This window comes from Cydia fagiglandana, chromosome 5 (assembly GCF_963556715.1).
Source record: "Cydia fagiglandana chromosome 5, ilCydFagi1.1, whole genome shotgun sequence".
NCBI classification, from domain to species: domain Eukaryota; kingdom Metazoa; phylum Arthropoda; class Insecta; order Lepidoptera; family Tortricidae; genus Cydia; species Cydia fagiglandana.
In genome coordinates, this window is record NC_085936.1 from 16,563,506 (window position 1) to 16,583,971 (window position 20,466).

The 20,466-nt window shown below is 33.4% G+C and overlaps 1 protein-coding gene and 3 long non-coding RNA genes across 5 annotated transcripts in view; 2 read left to right on the forward strand and 2 right to left on the reverse strand.

Annotated features, from left to right (window-relative positions):
• LOC134664597 (uncharacterized) overlaps positions 1 to 20,466 on the reverse strand; it is a 344,627-nt gene that overhangs the window by 224,464 nt on the left and 99,697 nt on the right. The gene's annotated exons all lie outside the window — the stretch shown is intronic.
• LOC134664603 (uncharacterized) overlaps positions 1 to 20,466 on the forward strand; it is a 63,425-nt gene that overhangs the window by 19,020 nt on the left and 23,939 nt on the right. The window lies entirely within an intron of this gene.
• On the forward strand, positions 9,033 to 11,150 carry LOC134664844 (uncharacterized). The gene is made up of 3 exons (XR_010098304.1): positions 9,033 to 9,531; positions 10,033 to 10,161; positions 11,043 to 11,150. It is a non-coding gene; the product is annotated as an uncharacterized LOC134664844 (long non-coding RNA).
• Positions 11,082 to 12,812, reverse strand: LOC134664843 (uncharacterized). Its single transcript, XR_010098303.1, has 3 exons — positions 12,444 to 12,812; positions 12,114 to 12,346; positions 11,082 to 11,194 (listed from the first exon to the last, which is right to left on the reverse strand). It is a non-coding gene; the product is annotated as an uncharacterized LOC134664843 (long non-coding RNA).

Genomic DNA, 20,466 nt, shown 5'->3' on the forward strand with positions numbered 1-20,466 from the left:
TATCAGAGCTCCTTGTATCTATTGCAGTATATAGAAATATAGTGTTAATTCAACAGTGAAGTGTTTAAGTGTTTATAGAAAGACCCAACAATGGATGTAAGTATGTCTTTTATTACCGTAACTTACTTTGTTTTGTTTTCACTTGTGTTCTTTGTGTTTTAACTATAAAGATTGTAGACAGTGTGTAAATTATTGTTTTATATTGTTTCAGTTCACTGAAAATACTTTCAAGAACTATTACTACCCGGATAATAATAAAGACGAATCAAGCGATGAAGAGGGTACGCTTGGTTTCAAAGTTAAACAAGCCATCGCAAAGAAACGTTCAGGAAACAATATCGATAGTTTCTTTGAACGACCTAAAAAGCAACCCAAAATTGTGAAACGGTCTTCGAATGTGAGCAAAAGTTCACCAGACGGTGTTGCAAACTTATCATCCGGACAAGACGACGGGGCATATGCATCACATTTGATTAAAATCGAGATATATGATATGCAAACAATTAAAAACATCCCACCCATGGAACACTGGAAGCATGCGGACTTCAGATTGAAATATTTTGCGCTGGAAGACGATTTGGAGCTACAAAATACGCGAAATATTATTTATAACATAACAAAGCAATTAGCTTCTAAGGACAGTAGTGTGAAATATTTTATAGATAATAAGAAACAGTGATAGTTATAATTATTAATGATAATAGTAGCTTAATGATTGTGTTAACGTATTTCTCATTTTTTACCTCTCCTTAAGTACATTTCCATGTAACAGATTATTTTTATTGTATAACATTACAACAAGTTTTAATTTAAGCTTCTCACTTGTAAAGGTTACAGTCCCCACTCTTAGAAATCTTATACGTGTAGTCAACTATTTAAATGAAAGAAAGCACTGTATGATTTCTCATTTCATAATGGACTCTTTGAGCTGTGATGTCTACGATCTTGAACTTATCAGACTCTGTGAAGAAATAGAAGAAAATGAAGATCTATGCGAGGCTGCCCGTCTTGTGAGCCAACTTCATCGAGAGGCGTAAGTAAAAATATTCCTGTTCATACATGTTTATAACTCTTAACCGGTACCTGTTTAACAAAGGATGGGTCCCTAACTTGTTGTGACCTGAACTAATTGTTAGGATAAACGTGGGGTGGGAGAGGACTGGTTATATAAGCGGGGTATCTCGAGTTCATAGCATTCAGTGTTTTGGTGCCGTGCTTGTATTGTGATATCCTTTTCCATAATGGTGTTTACTTATTATCATATTGGTCTCACCTTACCTCGTGATAAGATTGAGGAATTAAGTAAAGAATTTATTGTATCATATTTTCATAGAAATATTAGAATGTGGTACATTTCAAACAAATTACCTCACACGTTACTGGAAGATTCTGATATTATACCGTATTATACACCATGTGATGGGCATATAAAAAATTCCAAGGGGAATACTGAGTCATCAGATGTGATTGATGGAGTTTTGATGATGCAGGCCTATTGTCAGCAGTGTCGAAAAGACTTACGTTAGTATATACAACCAACTATTTTAGTAATTATTTTTATTTTATCTGACATAACGATATTTATGTTTATTTTGTATTGTTATAGATCTTCTCAAATAGGACGGGGAGTAAAAAGAACAGCTGCAGTTTTGGAGACTGAAGAAGTCTTGTCGAAGAAAAACCGTCCAGCAGCTGCTGAACCTGTCGCATCAACATCATCCGAACCAGTTCCCGATATCATTGTGAGTACAAATAATAATCATGAAATTGAATGTTCTGTGTGTAATAAGTTTGTCTCTAAAAGATATTTTAAAAATCATTTAAATAGTAATCTTCACAAAAATAATGTTTTAAGGGCTGACATTGAATGGGTTAATGTTCAGTTAATTGAAAATGCTTTTAAGAATAGGGTGGCCACTTACAGAATACTATTAAATGAAAATGTTCACCAACCATTTACTCCCGAATCTATTTTACTAGGAAATAAAGATAAAATCTTTGCATTATTGGATCGTTCCCTCACTGATCACCATGCTTTAAAAGTAAACTTTATTTTAAATGCGGATTTTACTCAAGAGAGCAAACAAGTAAATAATACATTTGATTTCCAATTATGTAACAATGTAGTTGATGTTAGCAGCGACAAAGATGAGATTTTCGAGTCAGTTGTTGAAGATATATTAACAAAATTATTTAACTTTGAGAGAAAAGATAGTGGATGGAGTTTAGTAAAATTTAACTATCTAGATGTCAATGTAAACAAATTTAATCCATTGCGTGGTTCTTCCTATATCGAATTACCACGTGATATTCAGAACAGAAAAGCAGTTATTAATGTAAAAAATAGTGATCATGAATGTTTTAGATGGGCTGTATTGTCAGGCTTGTATCCACCTACAAGTCATCGTTCAAACACTACGAAATCGTATATAGCGCATAAAAATAAATTAAATTTTGGAAATTTAACTTTCCCACTTAAAGTTGGAGATATTCAGAAATTTGAAAAAATGAATGATATAAGTATAAACGTTTTTGGTCTTGAATACAATTCGAAAAGTAAAATACATGACATAGTAGGTCCATTACACTTAACAAAGTGCAAAAAAGCTATCCACTTGAACTTATTGTACATATCCAAAGACAGTAAGGGGCATTATTGCTATATCAAAAATTTATCTAGGTTAGTATCCAAACAATTATCAAATACACAGCATGCCGCACATATTTGTGATGGTTGTTTGTCGAACTTTACAACTCGTGACAATTTAATGAATCATCAAAGAAACGATTGTTTCCATGTTTGTACACATTTACCTTCAGAACAGGATAAAAAGAAAAACTGGTTCAATGAAAACGTTTCCTCCAATATACTTACTTTCGATAATTATGAACGTAAATTAAGGTTACCTTTTGTTATTTATGCTGATTTCGAAGCCTTTCTAAACCCGATTCAAACAGGTAAAATTAATCCTACTACATCCTCAACAACAAATATACAAAAACATGAGGTATATAGTTTTGGATACTATATTAAATGTTCTTATAATGATAAATTGTCAGTGTACAGAACATATAAAGGCAAAAATTGCACCCAGGTATTTATGAAGTATATGGAACAAGACTTAAAGGCTATTTGTAGGAGAAATATTTTTGTAAAAACTCCATTGCCTTTATCTAATGCAAATAATGTGCATATTTCTCAGAGTAGTACATGTTATATTTGTGATAAAAATTTAAACGAGGATTCAGTCATTTCCTATAATTACCATACTGGTCTTTATGAAGGAGTGGCACATAAATTTTGTTCTGAAAAATACAGGGCACCTAATTTTGTACCTGTATTTTTCCATAATTTGTGTAACTATGATAGTCATTTTATAGTGCATGGGCTTGGTTTGATGGAAGGCGACATTGAACTGATTCCAGAGAACAAAGAGAAATACATTTCATTTTCTAAGAATTTGCAAATCAATAATCGCACAGTTAAATTGAGATTTGTTGATTCACTTAAATTTATGTCCAGTGGTCTTGACAAATTGGCAAAAAACTTGTTGCCTGAACAATTTCATGAATTAAAATTGAATTTTTCATGCGAAGAGGATTTTAAACGCTTATTACGAAAGGGTGTATATCCCTATGAACACATGTCATCATACGATTCTTTAAACTTAACAGCTCTTCCCTCTAAAGATGATTTCTTTAGTTCCTTGTCTGATAGTCACATCTCAGAGGAGGATTATGATCACGCAAAAGATGTTTGGTCTCATTTTCAATGCAAAAATATGGGTGATTATTCTGATTTATATTTAAAAACTGATGTTTTATTACTAACTGATATATTTGAAAATTTTAGAAACCTTTGTCTTAAGACGTATGGATTAGACCCCGCTCATTATTATACTGCTCCGGGATTAAGTTGGGATGCAATGTTAAGAACTACAAAAATAAAACTAGAACTCCTAACTGATATCGATAAAATAGCTTTTATAGCGAAAAATATTCGAGGTGGCATATCACAATGTAGTAATAGATATGCGAAGGCTAATAATATTTTTTTGTCAGATTATAATCAAAATATCCCATCGTCATTTCTTATGTACTTTGATGCAAATAACCTTTACGGGTGGGCTATGTCTCAATGTCTTCCTACCGGTAAATTTGAATGGGTAAATACAGATACTGACTTTAATATATCTGATGACGCTGATCATGGTTTAATTTTAGAAGTTGATCTCGAATACCCTAACGAGTTGCATGACTCTCATTCAGATTTGCCATTCTGTCCTGAAAACGTTTGTTTGGGTAATTCCAAAGAAAAAAAATTAATTCCTAATTTAAATAAAAAAACGAATTATGTCATTCACTATAGAAATCTAAAACAGTGTTTAAAAAATGGTTTGAAATTGAGTAAAATCCATCGCATTCTTAAATTTCAGCAGTCTATGTGGTTAAAAAGTTACATAGATTTGAACACCCACATGCGATCACAGGCATCATCCGATTTTGAAAAAGATTTCTTTAAACTAATGAATAATTCAGTGTTCGGTAAGACCATGGAAAATGTTGCAAAACGTGTAAATGTCAAATTATTAAATAACTGGGAAAATCGAGGAAAAACGCAGGGGGTTCAATCTTTGATAGCGAAACCCGAGTTCCATAGTTTATCCATATTCTCTGAGAATTTAGTGGCCGTTCAGTTGAAAAAAACTAGAATATTTTATAATAAACCGATTTATTTGGGATTTTGCGTATTAGATATATCAAAAACTTTGATGTATGACTTTCACTACAGCTACATGAAAACCAAATATCCAGACAATCTTAAGCTTCTTTATACAGATACTGATAGCTTAGTATATCAAATTTTCACGGAAAATTATTACGCAGATATAAAATCAGACCTTAATTTATATTTTGATACATCTGACTATCCTCCTAACAATAAATATGATTTGCCGTTAATTAATAAAAAGCGATTAGGGTTTTTCAAAGATGAAAATAATGGTAGAATTTTAAAAGAATTCGTAGGTCTGAGATCTAAAATGTATACCTTAGATGTTGAAAAATATGACGAGAATGATGAGAAAACTGAAAAATACGGTGTTTTATCAAAAGCCAAAGGAGTCAATAAATGTGTTACAAAAAAATTTACTCTTGACAATTACAAAACGTGTTTATTTAATAAAAATTTGCAACGCGCTCAAATGCTAAGATTTAAATCTATAAAACACATAATATTCACTCAAAAAATAAATAAAATATCATTATCGCATGAAGATACAAAACGATACTTATTAGAAAACTCTTCTGACACTCTTGCGTGGGGTCATTATAAAATACCGCAATAATTAAAAAGTTTCAAAGTTGTAATTTAATCACACAGAACATTCGAATTCCAAATTATTGTTTGTACATTGTATATTTTTAAGATATTACTTGTAAACATGTAAAAAAAAATGTATGAATTGTATTTTATTGTATCTTTTAAGGTAGTTTTGTAAATAAGAAACAAAAAAAATAATGTTAAAAGTGTGATCATATATAATAAATTTATTTTTTTACGTAATCCTTTTGTTTTTTTCTACTATATTTTAGTTGTTTAAATAGTAATCTTCTTTCTGAATATTACCATTTAAAGTCCATCCGTTAACATATCAACACTCACCCACACACACACACATACACATAGATTACGATATTTAATAATGATTCACTTTTATCATCCTTTCACCACCATTGTCGCAGGTCCTAGTGGCTGTGGTAAAACTCAATTTGTCACAAACTTTTTGAATAACTCCAAAGAGATATGTAATGTTGAATTTGATGAAATTATTTGGTGTTATGATGAAATGCAACCTCTCTACAATCTGGAAAATGTAAATTATAGTCAAGGAATACCAGATTTTTCAATTTTTGATGGGAAGAAACCTAAACTTCTTATTATAGATGATTTGATGAGAGAATCAGATGGACGAATCGTTGACATTTTTACGAAAGGTAGTCATCATAGAAACTTAAGTGTTTTTTATATTACACAAAACATATTTCATCAAGGTCGAGGTCAACGTGATATTTCATTGAATACAAGCTACATTGTATTTTTTAAAAATCCCAGGGATAAAACTCAAATACGCTACCTGTCACGACAAGTTTACCCAGAAAACTCAAAGTTTGTGGACGAAGCCTACAAAGATGCTACAAAGGAGGCTCATGGTTACCTCATGATTGACCTGAAACAAAATACAAATGACATATGCCGTTTCAAAACAAAAATATTTCCGTTCGATGGGCATTGCACAGTGTATGTACCTAAAAAGGGGTTTAAATATGATAAAAATCAGCATATTTTAGTCAGTTCTACATGATGCATGCAAGAGTAAACACATATAAACATTTACTTGAAGCATTGCAGTTGCTTAAACCCAAATATCGTACTGCGTTACTTAAATCTTGTGACGATGAAGAGATCAACATTATTTGTGAGTGTATTTATAACGTCCTAAATGGGAAAATACCATTAGAAAAAAAAGAAAAGACGAAACTAAAAAAATATAAAGATATTTTAAGAAAATTAGTTTCGAAAGGGAAACATAAAATAAGAAAAACTGTTATAGTTCAAAAAGGAGGCGCATTTCTACCTATTATTTTAGGTGCAGTTTTAAGTGCTTTAGTGAACTCTTTATCATAAGCAAAATGGAAAACACAAAAAAAATGTTATTAGTAGAATCAGATTTTATTGAAAGACTGAAACGGAATGAGAGTCCACCCGAAAATTCCTCATCTCGGCTAGATGGAGAGATGCAAAAGATCCTTAAAAGTAAAATGAATGATCGCGAAAAGTGGACGTTATATTCTCAAGCATTACAAAGATTTCTACATTTTATTGAAACAGATCGAAAACCGTTTAGAATACCCATCGTGATGGAGGGGCTAGATCAAGTCATCAACGAAAGTAATGATATTATAAAAACAAAAGTGAACAAAAAGGAGGAGAATGAAAATAATGAGTCAGTTACAGATAATATAACTGAAGCAGCCACACCGTCATCGTTTAATACACCACCTGGTGAAATAAATCAAGAACTAATGCCAATCAGTCCATCAAAAATTATAAACATATTACCTAAATCTTATGAAAGAAAAGCTCGAACGTTGTTAGATTACATTGTTTCAAGTAAACCGAAAATTTGGTGGAAACAGACTGGTGAAGTTGTTATAAATAACCAAACCATTCAAAATAGTAATATTACTGATTTGGTAAGCGACACCGTTAGATGTCTTAAACGTCCTAAGCCAATTGGATGGGAAGTGTTTGCTTTACTTTTAAAAGATATCGAAGTTCCTAGGTCATGCATAGGTAATCCTACAAATTTAGCATTTATTAAAGGTACTCCTTTGATTGAACCCTTTACCCCCTCCACATCTGTGAAGACGAGAGCCTCAACAGATAAAGATAATAATACTTCTACACCTCTTGCTACACGGGAGCAAAAGAGATCCGGAAAGAAAATAGAGTGGGAAAGATGGACTCCTTATTAGACATTAACAGAATCTACTATGATGTCTCTAATCCAGCTGGCTATAGCAGTTTAAATAATTTATCAAAGGAAATGAAAGGTCAAATGAACAAAGAGGAAGTGAAAAAATGGTTACAATCTCAAGATACGTACACGCTGCATAAACCTACTCATAGACGATTTACTAGAAATAAATACATTCTCTCGAACTTTAATGAACTTTGGCAAGCCGATTTAAGTGATATGAGTACTTATAGTCAATATAATGATGGGTACAAATATATTCTTTGTGTTATTGATGTATTCAGTAAATATGCTTTTGCAAGAGCCATGAAGAAGAAGGATTCAGCAACTGTTAAACAATGTTTTGAAAGCATATTTACTGAAGCCAACTCTGTTCCCCGTCACATCCAATCTGATAAAGGTACAGAATTTGTTTCAAGGGCGGTTAGAGATTACTTTAAGAGCAAAAATATTAATTATTATACCACTAATAACCCCGACATTAAAGCAAGTATAGTAGAAAGGTTTCAAAGAACACTTAAAATGAAAATGTGGCGTTACTTCACTCATAAGAATACATATAACTACACAAATATATTACAAGATCTTTTACATTCTTACAACCATAGCTATCATTCTAGCATTAAAATGCGCCCAGTTGATGTTAGCTCTAATAATATTATGACTGTTTGGTGTAATTTATATGATCGCAAAAAAGATAGGCAAATTTCATCAGAAACTAAAAAACTAAATGTAGGTGATCATGTTAGAATCACTAAATATAAGCATGTGTTTCAAAAAGGTTATGAAAGTAATTGGAGTGATGAAATATTTATTATTGATTCGATTATTAACAGATCGCCACGAGTTGTTTATACAATAAAGGATTTAGAAGGTGAACCCATCATTGGTACATTTTATTCTAAAGAATTACAAAAAGTAACTTACCTCCCCTCCAACGAGTATAAAATTGATAAAATAATACGCTCGCGTCGAGTTGCTGGCAGAAAGGAAATACTAGTTAAGTGGCAAGGTTATCCTAATAAATTTAATTCTTGGATACCTGAATCAAACTTAAAGAAAATATGAGTGAAAATAGTTTTTATCTAACTTTGTTAAGTAATAGTTCATCAGATTACTACACGGATAACACGACTGCACATTTCTTAACTAAATTACCAAAGACCATTAAATTGGATGGAGAATGGGTAGTTGGGTTGGTGGAATTTCAATACCCTTGTTCCATGTATAATGTTCAAGAGCACGAAAACATCATTTATTTAAAGAAAACGGTGTTATCACCCACCGATAAAACTACAAAAATAGTGGATATAAAAACTCATATACCAGCCACTACATATGATAATATAGATCATTTTCTTCAAGCGTTTAATGAAAACCCACAGTTAAAAAATAACGTAAAATTTCGATATGATGGATTAACAAAACTGGTTGGAATAGCAACAACAAATAAAGAAATAACATCTATCATAACAACTCCGATACTAACAGCCGTATTCATAAACAGTTAGAGCATTGATCATCAGTTGCTGATAACCGGATGTCACAAAACGTGATTCATAAACACTTTTTAGCGCTAAACAGTTGATCATCTCTTTATTAAATCCTCGGAAAGTTACGGAGCCGAGGACCCTTCTTTATCTGTTTATTATCTGCTATTTTACAAGATGGCGGTCACGAAACAGCTGATTTTGGCAAGAGTGACAAGAGCAAGAGCAAATAGTACGTTTTGGTTAAAATCCCAAATGTGAATGGAAAACAACTTTAATATGTGCAATTACGTATTACATACCTGGATATAGTGCGAAAATGGCGCGAAACCTAAATATCCCGCTTTTTATAAGTTGTTTATGTGATTTTGTGTATGGTGATTTTCGTTTAACCAAAATATCGAAGAAGGCAACAGAATTCTATGATCGCGTAGTCGGAAAAATGCATCATAAACGGAGCGAGTTCCTCCCTCACAGCTATTAGGCGTTTGGAGAAATAGGTACTTAAACCGCCAGATTCACTTAAATCTATGCGGGCCAGCTTCATTGCTCGCCATACAATCGCATTTTCGAAACCAAGTTTGGCTTGGCAAGTAATATTAGAGCGTTCCATGTTCCTAATTAAAAATATTTGGAGGAGTCGCCATCGTCGGACACGGCGAGGACTTACTTATATTTGTGCGTAAACCCTTTAGTTATTCATTATTACCACTTGCCAGAAACGTTGTTTTTAATTTAAGATCAGGGTGTTCGCATTTCGCAAACTTAAATTTAATTGCATTTCTTGCGCACATTATACCTACCTATATAATATTATAGACCCTGTAAGAGTACATCAATCTCGTTCATAGTTTGCAATTGAATAACTAACCATTATACCTAATGAGATTATAATATTTACCATAAGTTAACTTGTTTTATAGACATATTTAACCGACTGTGTTTAATAAAAAATATCACAGGTAAGTAGGCACTACTTAAAAGTATCAACTTATTTACAGGTAAAAGAAGTGTGCACTCTTGTCAGTCTGGTAAAGTGATGAAAAATCTGAAAAAGTCACGGGTATATGCAGTCATTGCATAGGCAGTTTGCTCAATATTGGCTTTGAGCATAACAATTTGGCCTCCAGGTAAAAATATTGCAAGCTGAACTTTATAGAATGAAAGTTTCATTTATGTCAACTAATTATTCAGTATAGTCATCCAGGTTGGATTCTATACCTACCTGTTCTTGACGCTAAGGTTTCCAGTGCTCCCAAAAATGCACTGTCGGCTATTTGTAACTCCGCTAGTTGCCTGTAGGCTGCAGTGCTTAATATCAGATGGGCAGCACTAAACTTGTCCTTGTCATTGTCTGGTATTCAAAAATACCTTTTAATTTTATTCTACATAAGAACCATTAATTACCAATATTATTTTTGAACTTCTTTGAACTAGGTACATAGCATGAACTTACCTATGAATATCTACTTTACTTTATATAAATTGTACACTTTCATCAGAACAATATTGCAAACACATGAATATCATAAATATGTGCAAAATAGGGTCCTACTTTCCTTTTTAGAACTCTCAAAATGATTTGCTATTATGGTATTTATATGAAAATTTATTTTCTAATAATAATCTGGTGCTTTATTTTATACATGGTATGGTGTGACATAATTTATTTTAAGTACAGGAAACATCCCTATTAGACTGCTAGATACATTTAAGATTTTATTGCATTGTAATTAGAAAAATGGAATTTTGAGTATTTCAATATGGGTACAGTCGCCTGCAATAATATGTTACTCTTCGAAGGCTGCAAAAATGTGCAATGCTCTTATGGGCCTTTGTTGTGTAACATATTATTGCAGGTGACTGTACATCATTAATAAAAATTGTACAAACCTTAACAAGTCAAAAAATATATTTAATTAGTAAAATAAAACACCAATTAAATTAGAACAATTTTATTACTTCAACCTAAATCAAGCTAGGTTTTCATTTTGATGTTTTTTTCTTTTAGGTTCCTTGCTGATTTCCTGCTGGGACTTGCAGTGTACGGAGTCAGTTACACTTCTCTGACCAATATTCACAGCTGTTCACAGGCCACAGCTTTTCTTCCAAAGCCTGGAGTTATTCAACAATAACAGTGGCTAATGATGGTACTTTCAGGATCTGAAAAGATGCAATAATTTGAATAAAAGTATTTTTGTATTCAACAATTTTCTTTAATTTTTAGCTTATGATATAATGGATGTACTTAAGTTAGGGTCACATGATTCAATATAGTTATGGTAACTAAGTATCATTTTAAGCTATAGACAGAGATCAATATGACTTCATTTATTATTCATTACCTATTAGGTACTATAATATGATATCATTGTACATTGACCTTGCAAACTCTCTGGAATAGATGTCCAAACTGTCTGATGAGATATAGATTAGCCAACTTAATTATAACCAACTGTACGCAGAAAACATCTTATTTTTAATCAGCAGGTACACAGTATCTATACACACACCTGTACACTGGTATTTAAATACTGCCTAATTTGTGAACCATCCTTCCTCGTAGTAAGTAGGTTGGCTAGGTGATCGAGTATAATAACCATCGCATTGTTCCATGCATAAAATAAATACCATTACAAAATTATTACTAATGACACGATGACAAGAAGTAAACTCGCGACACAACGGCTTGTTACAATAAAACATCACTTGTACATAAAATTATCATTTGGTTCCATTGTATGGTTAAGAAATATAATACCTATAATAGGTAGGTACCTATGCATAATTTTAAACAAATACACCAAGCTCCACAAAGCACGGATAAATTTACCAAATTTATAAGTGTTATAACCTTTAAATAATGTCAAAGCCGTCAATGCAAGTGTCAATCTTAACATGTTCAGATACTACATTTTATGTTACGTACCTATGTCTATAATATATTATAAATAGATGGTCATGCCCAAAATTTGAACTGTACCTAGAGTTATCATCAAAATCGCTGCAGACTTTTCTTTGTCTAACTCTAAACACTGCAGGTATGTAAGGTAAACAAGAAAGTATAGGACATTGTTCATACCTGATTTAGTGAGTCTGAATGGACTTCGTTTTGTTGACCCGTTGTGAATTTCTGCCGCAACCAGAATAAATTAGTGTGAACTCATGAACCATTATTCAATGGTTCTTCTTGCGGAGGCGAGTGCGGTCTGGTACGGTATCTGGCATCGACTTCTTCTCTTCGCTAATTATGCACTTCTCGGTTAGTTTGAAAGAACCCCACTTCTTTCGACTCCATTCCACATAATATTGAAACTAAAAGCAATAAGATATAGGTATATCAACATTGCAGTGAACTCATATTATTACTTGTTGCTGTATAAGATACTTGTCTGTAAACGTAGTTACTCACCAAGTTTTATAAAATTTCCGGCCATGCAGCAATCTTTAATTATTTTTGTGGCACAGAAGCTATTTTAATAAGAGATAATTCCGAAAATTAGTCAAAATAGTAAATCAACTTCTTCATGATATTACGATTGGCCGCTAGTGCTGCTGTCAAACTTTTTTTTTAATTTAATGTTCAGCCATATTTTAGTCTATGATGCGCCAAGATGCCAACATAACGCGTCTAATCTGCTTATTAGTTAAGAAGCCCCTAATAAACGTTTATAAATCATGGTTCTTATCAACGGCTTATTAAGCCTAAACAGCGGATTAGCTAATAAGCTGATCATTCCTCATTTAAGGATTTTTTATGAATACGGCTGTAAGTCTGCAATTGGGTTTTAAACCGAGAACAAATTTAAAACAAAATACATTAGGAAAAAACCCAGCAAATTTATATTTAGGTTTACCATCTCAAATATTTGTTTATACTGATATAATACATCCACAAGTAGTCGGAGATGTTATTACTTCATTACTCAGAATAATACCTTTAGATCCAACTAAGTTCATTTATGGAGCTTATAAAACTCACATCTTCTCACCCGCTCATTATGTACCAGTTTTACGAAGAGAGTTCGATACAATTGAAATAGATATAAGAACAACGACTGGTGTCAGAGTACCATTTCAATTTGGATCTTCTTGCGTGAAGCTACACTTTCAACGAGTAAAATGATTTACAACAGATCGTCAGTCTCTTGTCCTTACGAACATTATTATTCACACCAAGCCGGCTCTGGGATAGGTATTGTCTATAAGGGAGTTCCATACCAACGAGGACATGGTATAGGCAGTTTTTTGGGTGGACTATTTAGATCAGTGCTCCCTTTGTTATCTAGCGGTTTAAAAACCATTGGAAAAGAAACCTTAGGGGCAGGGGTTGGTCTGTTATCTGATATGGTAAATTCTCGTCCTATGGATAGTTCCATTCGATCACGATTTAAGGAAGCGAGCGCTAACCTAAAAAGAAAGGCTGATGAAAAAATTGATTCTCTCATGTCAGGATCTGGGTATAAAATGTCGAATAAAAGAAGAGAACCGCTCATTACTCGAAAAGCATCGCGACGAAGAGGAAGTAAAAATAATAATAAAAATAACGATATATTTTCAAGTTAAATAATGTCATTTCTACACAGTCATTCATGTGAATGTGCAAAATCAGAATTAGATATATTTGCCCTTCCATCAACTCAAACAAGTATTGAAAGCGGACATTGGATTCATTACAAACCAATTTCATCTTTAAGTGATGATGGCCCCATTGAATTTCAAGTACCTGGATCAGGAGATGACTACATTGATCTATCACACACAATGTTACATATTACTGCTAAAGTGTTGAATCAAGATGGGACAAAATTAAAAGCAGATGCCGGAGTTGGACCCACCAATAACTGGCTACATTCCCTTTTCAACCAACTTGATGTATATTTAAATCAAAAACTCATATCACCCCCAAACAATACATATGCTTACCGTGCTTATATGGAAAATCTTCTCAACTATGGACCGGCAGCCAAAAAAACCCATCTTACTTGTGGGTTATGGTATGAGGATACCCCAGATTTTATGGATACCGTTGACGCCAACAACAAAGGATTTCAGAAAAGACTAGAATTTATCAAAGAGAGTAAGCAAGTGGAAATGATTGGACATTTGCATGGCGATATATTTAACCAAGAGAAATTCTTGATAAATGGCGTTGAATTGCGTATTAAGTTAGTCCGATCAAAAGAATCGTTTAATTTAATTTGTCATCAAGATAAAAAATTTAAAGTACAAATAACAGATGCTAGTCTCATTGTTAGAAGAACAAAAATTAATCCTAGCGTTTTGTTAGCCCATCAAAAAGTATTGGCAACAACGACTGCGAAGTACCCCATTACGAGAGCAGAAGTTAAGGTTCTCACAATACCATCAGGGGTCCAGGGTAAAACATTGGATAATATATTTCTCGGACAAATTCCTAAACGGTGTATTATTGGATTTGTATCAAATTCAGGTTTTAATGGAAATTTAGCTTTGAATCCATTTAATTTTCAAAACTATAATATGAATTCATTTAGTTTGTTTGTAGATGGTCATGAAATTCCTTCTAAAACATTACAACCGTCATTTAGTTCTGGTTTAATAGCGGCGGCATATCACACCTTATTTTCCGGAACTGGTATTCATTTTCACAACGAAGGTAATGGAATAAGTAGAACAGATTATGGTGGAGGTTATTGTTTGTTATGTTTTGATTTAACCCCAGATTTATCTGCTAGTTCAACTTCACATTGGAATCTTGTTAGACATGGAAGTGTTCGGATAGAAGTACGCTTTGATTCGGCTCTAACTAGCACCATTAATTGTATCGTTTATGCAGAATTTGATAACATTATTGAAATAAACAAAAACCGTGATGTATCTGTAGATTATAATAGTTGAAAAACATAATTATATAAATACAATGTTTTCTTTCGTTTACTTTATTTTGTTGTAGTCATTGTTTGCAGCATCATCAAGACAAAAATTGTTATTAATTAAGTAATTATGGATACTAATGAGATACAATTTTGTATGAAGAAATTAAACCCACTTTTTGAAACAAATGTTTTTGCTGCTAACAAAATACCTATTTGGGTCGATCTACCTGTCTTTATTGTTAGTAATTTGGACCCTGACACGAAACCAGGCTCCCACTGGGTTGCCATACACATTGATGTTACTGGTATAGGAGAATATTTTGATTCCTTCGGAAGGAAGCCTTCAGGTTACCATAACTTATTTTTAAAAAGAAACACCAGACAGTGGTATTTTAACAATAAACCTCTTCAAAACCATTTTACTTCAGTTTGTGGTGAATATTGTTTAGTTTATTTGTATTTTAAATATCATGGAAAAACTATGAAAGATATGCTAAGTTTGTTTTCTGATAATTCTGTATGTAATGACCTTATATTAAGGAATATGTTTAAAACATTTTTTGTGAAATAAAAGAATATGTGTACTTAAATAAGATTTTTTATTTTTTCATATAATACAAAGACCATTCTAAACTATACATTTTTTTTTAAATTTTATTATTTACAAAATATTTCTTAATATTCTTTGTTACTTAAAAACGAGACGACACAAAAAAATCTGTTACATGGAAAATGTACTTAAGGAGAGGTAAAAAATGAGAAATACGTTAACACAATCATTAAGCTATTAAGCTAGCTTAAATTAAAACTTGTTGTAATGTTATACAATAAAAATAATCTGTTACATGGAAATGTACTTAAGGAGAGGTAAAAAATGAGAAATACGTTAACACAATCATTAAGCTACTATTATCATTAATAATTATAACTATCACTGTTTCTTATTATCTATAAAATATTTCACACTACTGTCCTTAGAAGCTAATTGCTTTGTTATGTTATAAATAATATTTCGCGTATTTTGTAGCTCCAAATCGTCTTCCAGCGCAAAATATTTCAATCTGAAGTCCGCATGCTTCCAGTGTTCCATGGGTGGGATGTTTTTAATTGTTTGCATATCATATATCTCGATTTTAATCAAATGTGATGCATATGCCCCGTCGTCTTGTCCGGATGATAAGTTTGCAACACCGTCTGGTGAACTTTTGCTCACATTCGAAGACCGTTTCACAATTTTGGGTTGCTTTTTAGGTCGTTCAAAGAAACTATCGATATTGTTTCCTGAACGTTTCTTTGCGATGGCTTGTTTAACTTTGAAACCAAGCGTACCCTCTTCATCGCTTGATTCGTCTTTATTATTATCCGGGTAGTAATAGTTCTTGAAAGTATTTTCAGTGAACTGAAACAATATAAAACAATAATTTACACACTGTCTACAATCTTTATAGTTAAAACACAAAGAACACAAGTGAAAACAAAACAAAGTAAGTTACGGTAATAAAAGACATACTTACATCCATTGTTGGGTCTTTCTATAAACACTTAAACACTTCACTGTTGAATTAACACTATATTTCTATATACTGCAATAGATACAAGGAGCTCTGATACAGTGGACTGCCACGACGGTAATACTTACTCAAACTCATTTCTCTTCGGCTTTTATACTGTGTCACTATGACCAGGGTACAGTACCGTTAAAATCATGTCTCAACAAGTTCATCTAATACATACGCTCTCTTTACTAAAACCCAAATTCAAAAGCATAATAGGAAACAATAAATCCATTGTCGGTATAAAATATAATAGATGTCTTCCAATAAAGCAATTATGCTGTTGTAACAATGAATAGCAACGCACAAGAAATGTTGACGTATTAGACTAAATCATGTTGAAACCAGTTGACACGTCTCGTTCTTTTTTTTTAATCACACAAAGTAACATGTCTCAACAAGTTCATCTAAACAGACGTTCTCTTTACTCAAACCCAAATTATAAAAGAATAGGTATAGGAAACAATAAATCCATTGTCAGCATAAAATATAATAGACGTCTATTAATAAAGCAATTATGCTGTTATAACGATGAATAGCAACGCACAAGAAATGTTGATGTATTAGACTAAATCATGTTGAAACCAGTTGACATGTCTCGTTCTTTTTTTTAAATCACACAAAGTAACATGTATCAACAAGTTCATCTAAACAGACGTTCTCTTTACTCAAACCCAAATTATAAAAGAATAGGTATAGGAAACAATAAATCCATTGTCAGTATAAAATATAATAGACGTCTATCAATAAAACAATTAAGCTATTATAACAATGAACACAAGTGCACAAGAAATGCCTCACACGCCTCGTTATTTTTTTAAATAATAGAAAGAAACAAGTAACTACGAGTTTACTTTATATCGGAAGACTAGGTGAAAGCAGGTTAGTTTGAAATGAGTTAGGTTGATTTTAGTTAGGTTTGGTCAAGTTAGGTTTAGGTTAGGTTTTCGAAGAATAAGTTAGGTTTGGTAAAAGGTTAAGGTTAGTTTAGGCTGCCAAAGGATTACTAGTGTAAATTCTACGTCAGAAGAAGGTTAGAACTGTATTCCTTATAAATCGAAATAGCTCCAAGAGGTAATAAGATAATGCGGGTTATTAGAGTTGATAGTTAGAGTACCTATGCATCACAAATAAGTACCTATCGCTAATACGTATTGCAAATAGCTGTCGCTAATACCTATTGCAAAATACCTATCACAAACACCTACAGTATACACACATAAAGAAGGCATGAATGGAGACGTCGGTGGGTTAAGGAAAGGGTCCAGGCAGGTAGTATGCTCGGTAACACAATAGCGCGCCCGAGTCGAGATCGAACAATAGAAAAGGGTCGATAAGCCTATTGTTACCGTGGTGAACAAGGTGTATTGTTTAATTAGCGTATTTCGTAAGTCCCTGAAGGAGGCGCCGGGCACTGCTGAGACCTAGCGCAATCAATTCAAATGGGGGCTTTTTTTTTTTTTTTTAGGTTCAGCAGGGGCGGTGGCTCGGCCTTGGGGTCAGGATCGGGGACCACTGAGAGGCGGGGCCAGAATCGGGGAATACTTTCTACTATCATCTGTGAAAATTTCAACTGTCTAGCTATCACGGTTCGTGAGATACAGCCTGGTGACAGACGGACGGACGGACGGACGGACGGACGGACGGACGGACGGACGGACGGACAGCGAAGTCTTAGTAATAGGGTCCCGTTTTACCCTTTGGGTACGGAACCCTAAAAAGAAGACATCTAAGCAAGCGATCACGATATGATCAACATAACGAGTCGGTGAGAAAAGTTCTTCAAACTGCGCATATTATGGACTGAGATTATTTGTTACATAAATTCTATACAGGGTTGTTTATATTAGGGAAAATTCTGCACAAATCGAGTAGATTTATACCTTTTATTTATTGTCTCAATATATGTAGGGGAGACCGAGGTGAGTTGTGATAGAGGAGAGTTGTGACATCGTCGATTTTTTGGAATCTATTAACTAGAAACTAGGTCGCAACAGTGTGCGTTTGTTAGCTCGTAACTTGAACTAACAAACGCGCGCTATTGCGACCTAGTTTCTAGTTAATAGATTCCAAAAAATCGACGATGTCACAACTCTCCTCTGTCACAACTCTCCTCGGTTTCCCCTACCCATGTTATGATATATATACAAGGTAAGTGTTAATCATTACCCTGTAGTTACCTGTTAGGCAACACTTGAAGTACTACAACACCCAAAACCACCATTTTCTTTGTAGTTGTGTGTTGCGAAGATCTCCTTGTCAAAATGTACCTACATACGTCGACGGCGCGTAAAATCCTAGGTAGGATAGCTTCAGTTACATCAGGCTCACCGGAATTCACATGATGTTATACTTTATTACCTGAAACAAAATAATAAGTATTTAATAGCAATCGAGATTGAACGGTTTTTTTATGCTATGACAAAATTCAGTCGAGCCGCAGGTGATTTCACTGAAAAATTTAAAATCTGTGACGCTCATATTAGCCAACCGTCACAAATACTCGTACTGAATACTTGAAAAAATGTCCTAAAAATGTTAAAGGTCGCTGTATAAGACACGTTTAAACGTCTTGCACTAGTTTGAACTCGCGCACCTAATGAAAAGTATTCAAATAAATATTTTTTGATGTATGCAACTACTACACTTAACTTTGAGGCCCTAAAGTGGTGCTCAATTTGGCCATTTATTTATCAAAGGCATCGATTTTTGTGGGTATAAATTTTGCCGGTTTTCATTAATTTACCATAAGAAACTAGAATCGTAGAATCGACAAAGTGGATCCTTTTACTAAATTTTGACACAAATTGTCAGTTCAGTAGGTAGGTAGGTATCAGTGGCGGCGCGTCCATAAAAGCCGATTCCCACCGGCTTGCCTGTTTTTGGACGTATGAGCAGATTTCTAAAGGAAATACTCGTATGTAAGCCAAATTAGCCCCGGCTTGCCTATGGATATGTTTGATGCGCCGCCACTGGTAGGTATGTTATAGATTATACAGTCTGAATAAACAAAAGTACGAGTGTATGATTAGTACACCCGGTCAAATGAGACGGTCAGGACTCTCTTCGATATTGAGCACAATATTGACATTGCGAATTCACGATATGTTCGAGGACGACTGCTGACTCGGTTGACTTTGAATATAGGGTTGACAACTTTGAAAAAAATATTTTACGCCACAATTTGACACGTCCTGTGACTATCAAGTTGCCAAGTGCATAGCAATCTCGGCCTATCGCTCCGGGAACAGGCGTGATTACGATATATGCATGTACGAACTCTTAGACTATTATTATTGGATTTTACACATTACTATTAATATTAACGGGTCTTAATCGCGTATGAGTATGCTTTAAAATTACCTCCAACTATTGATAAATGCGCCACATTTTAAAGAAATTTTCTATTTTATATTGTTCAAAGTTTAAATAACTATTTATTCCTGTTGAAAATTATGTGTAGTTATTATTTTTTATAAACATATGGTAATATTACAAGGGCCAACCATATATTCCTACTCTTTGGGCCAACCCTAGAAGACATGATTGCTTTATTAGTTTATTGACAAGTTTATGGCAATTTTACATTAGCATGCGAAATGAAAATGACACACGCAGTATTTAAGTAAGATCTTTTTTAATCAGTTTTCCGCGTATAATGCCTAAAAATTTGAATTTTTAAAGTAAAGAAGTAAGTCGGTATTTTTTATGATAAGTACATGATGGAGAATGGATCACCTGACGGTAAGCAATTACCGTCGTCCATGGACACCTGCAACAGAGGGGTTGCAAGTGCTGCGTCGGCCTCTAGGCTCTCTTTTCTTGATTCTTCTTCTCGATTCTTCTTTTCGGTGAAGGTGAGAAGTTCGTATTGGTCCGGAAATAGCGAGGATTCTTCTTTTCGGTGAAGGTGAGAAGTTCGTATTGGTCCGGAACTAGCGAGTGCGCGAGGCAGTTAGTATTAATTTATTTACAAAACTTATAAACTCCGACCACGCTATGTTTGCACCAACGTTACCCTCTT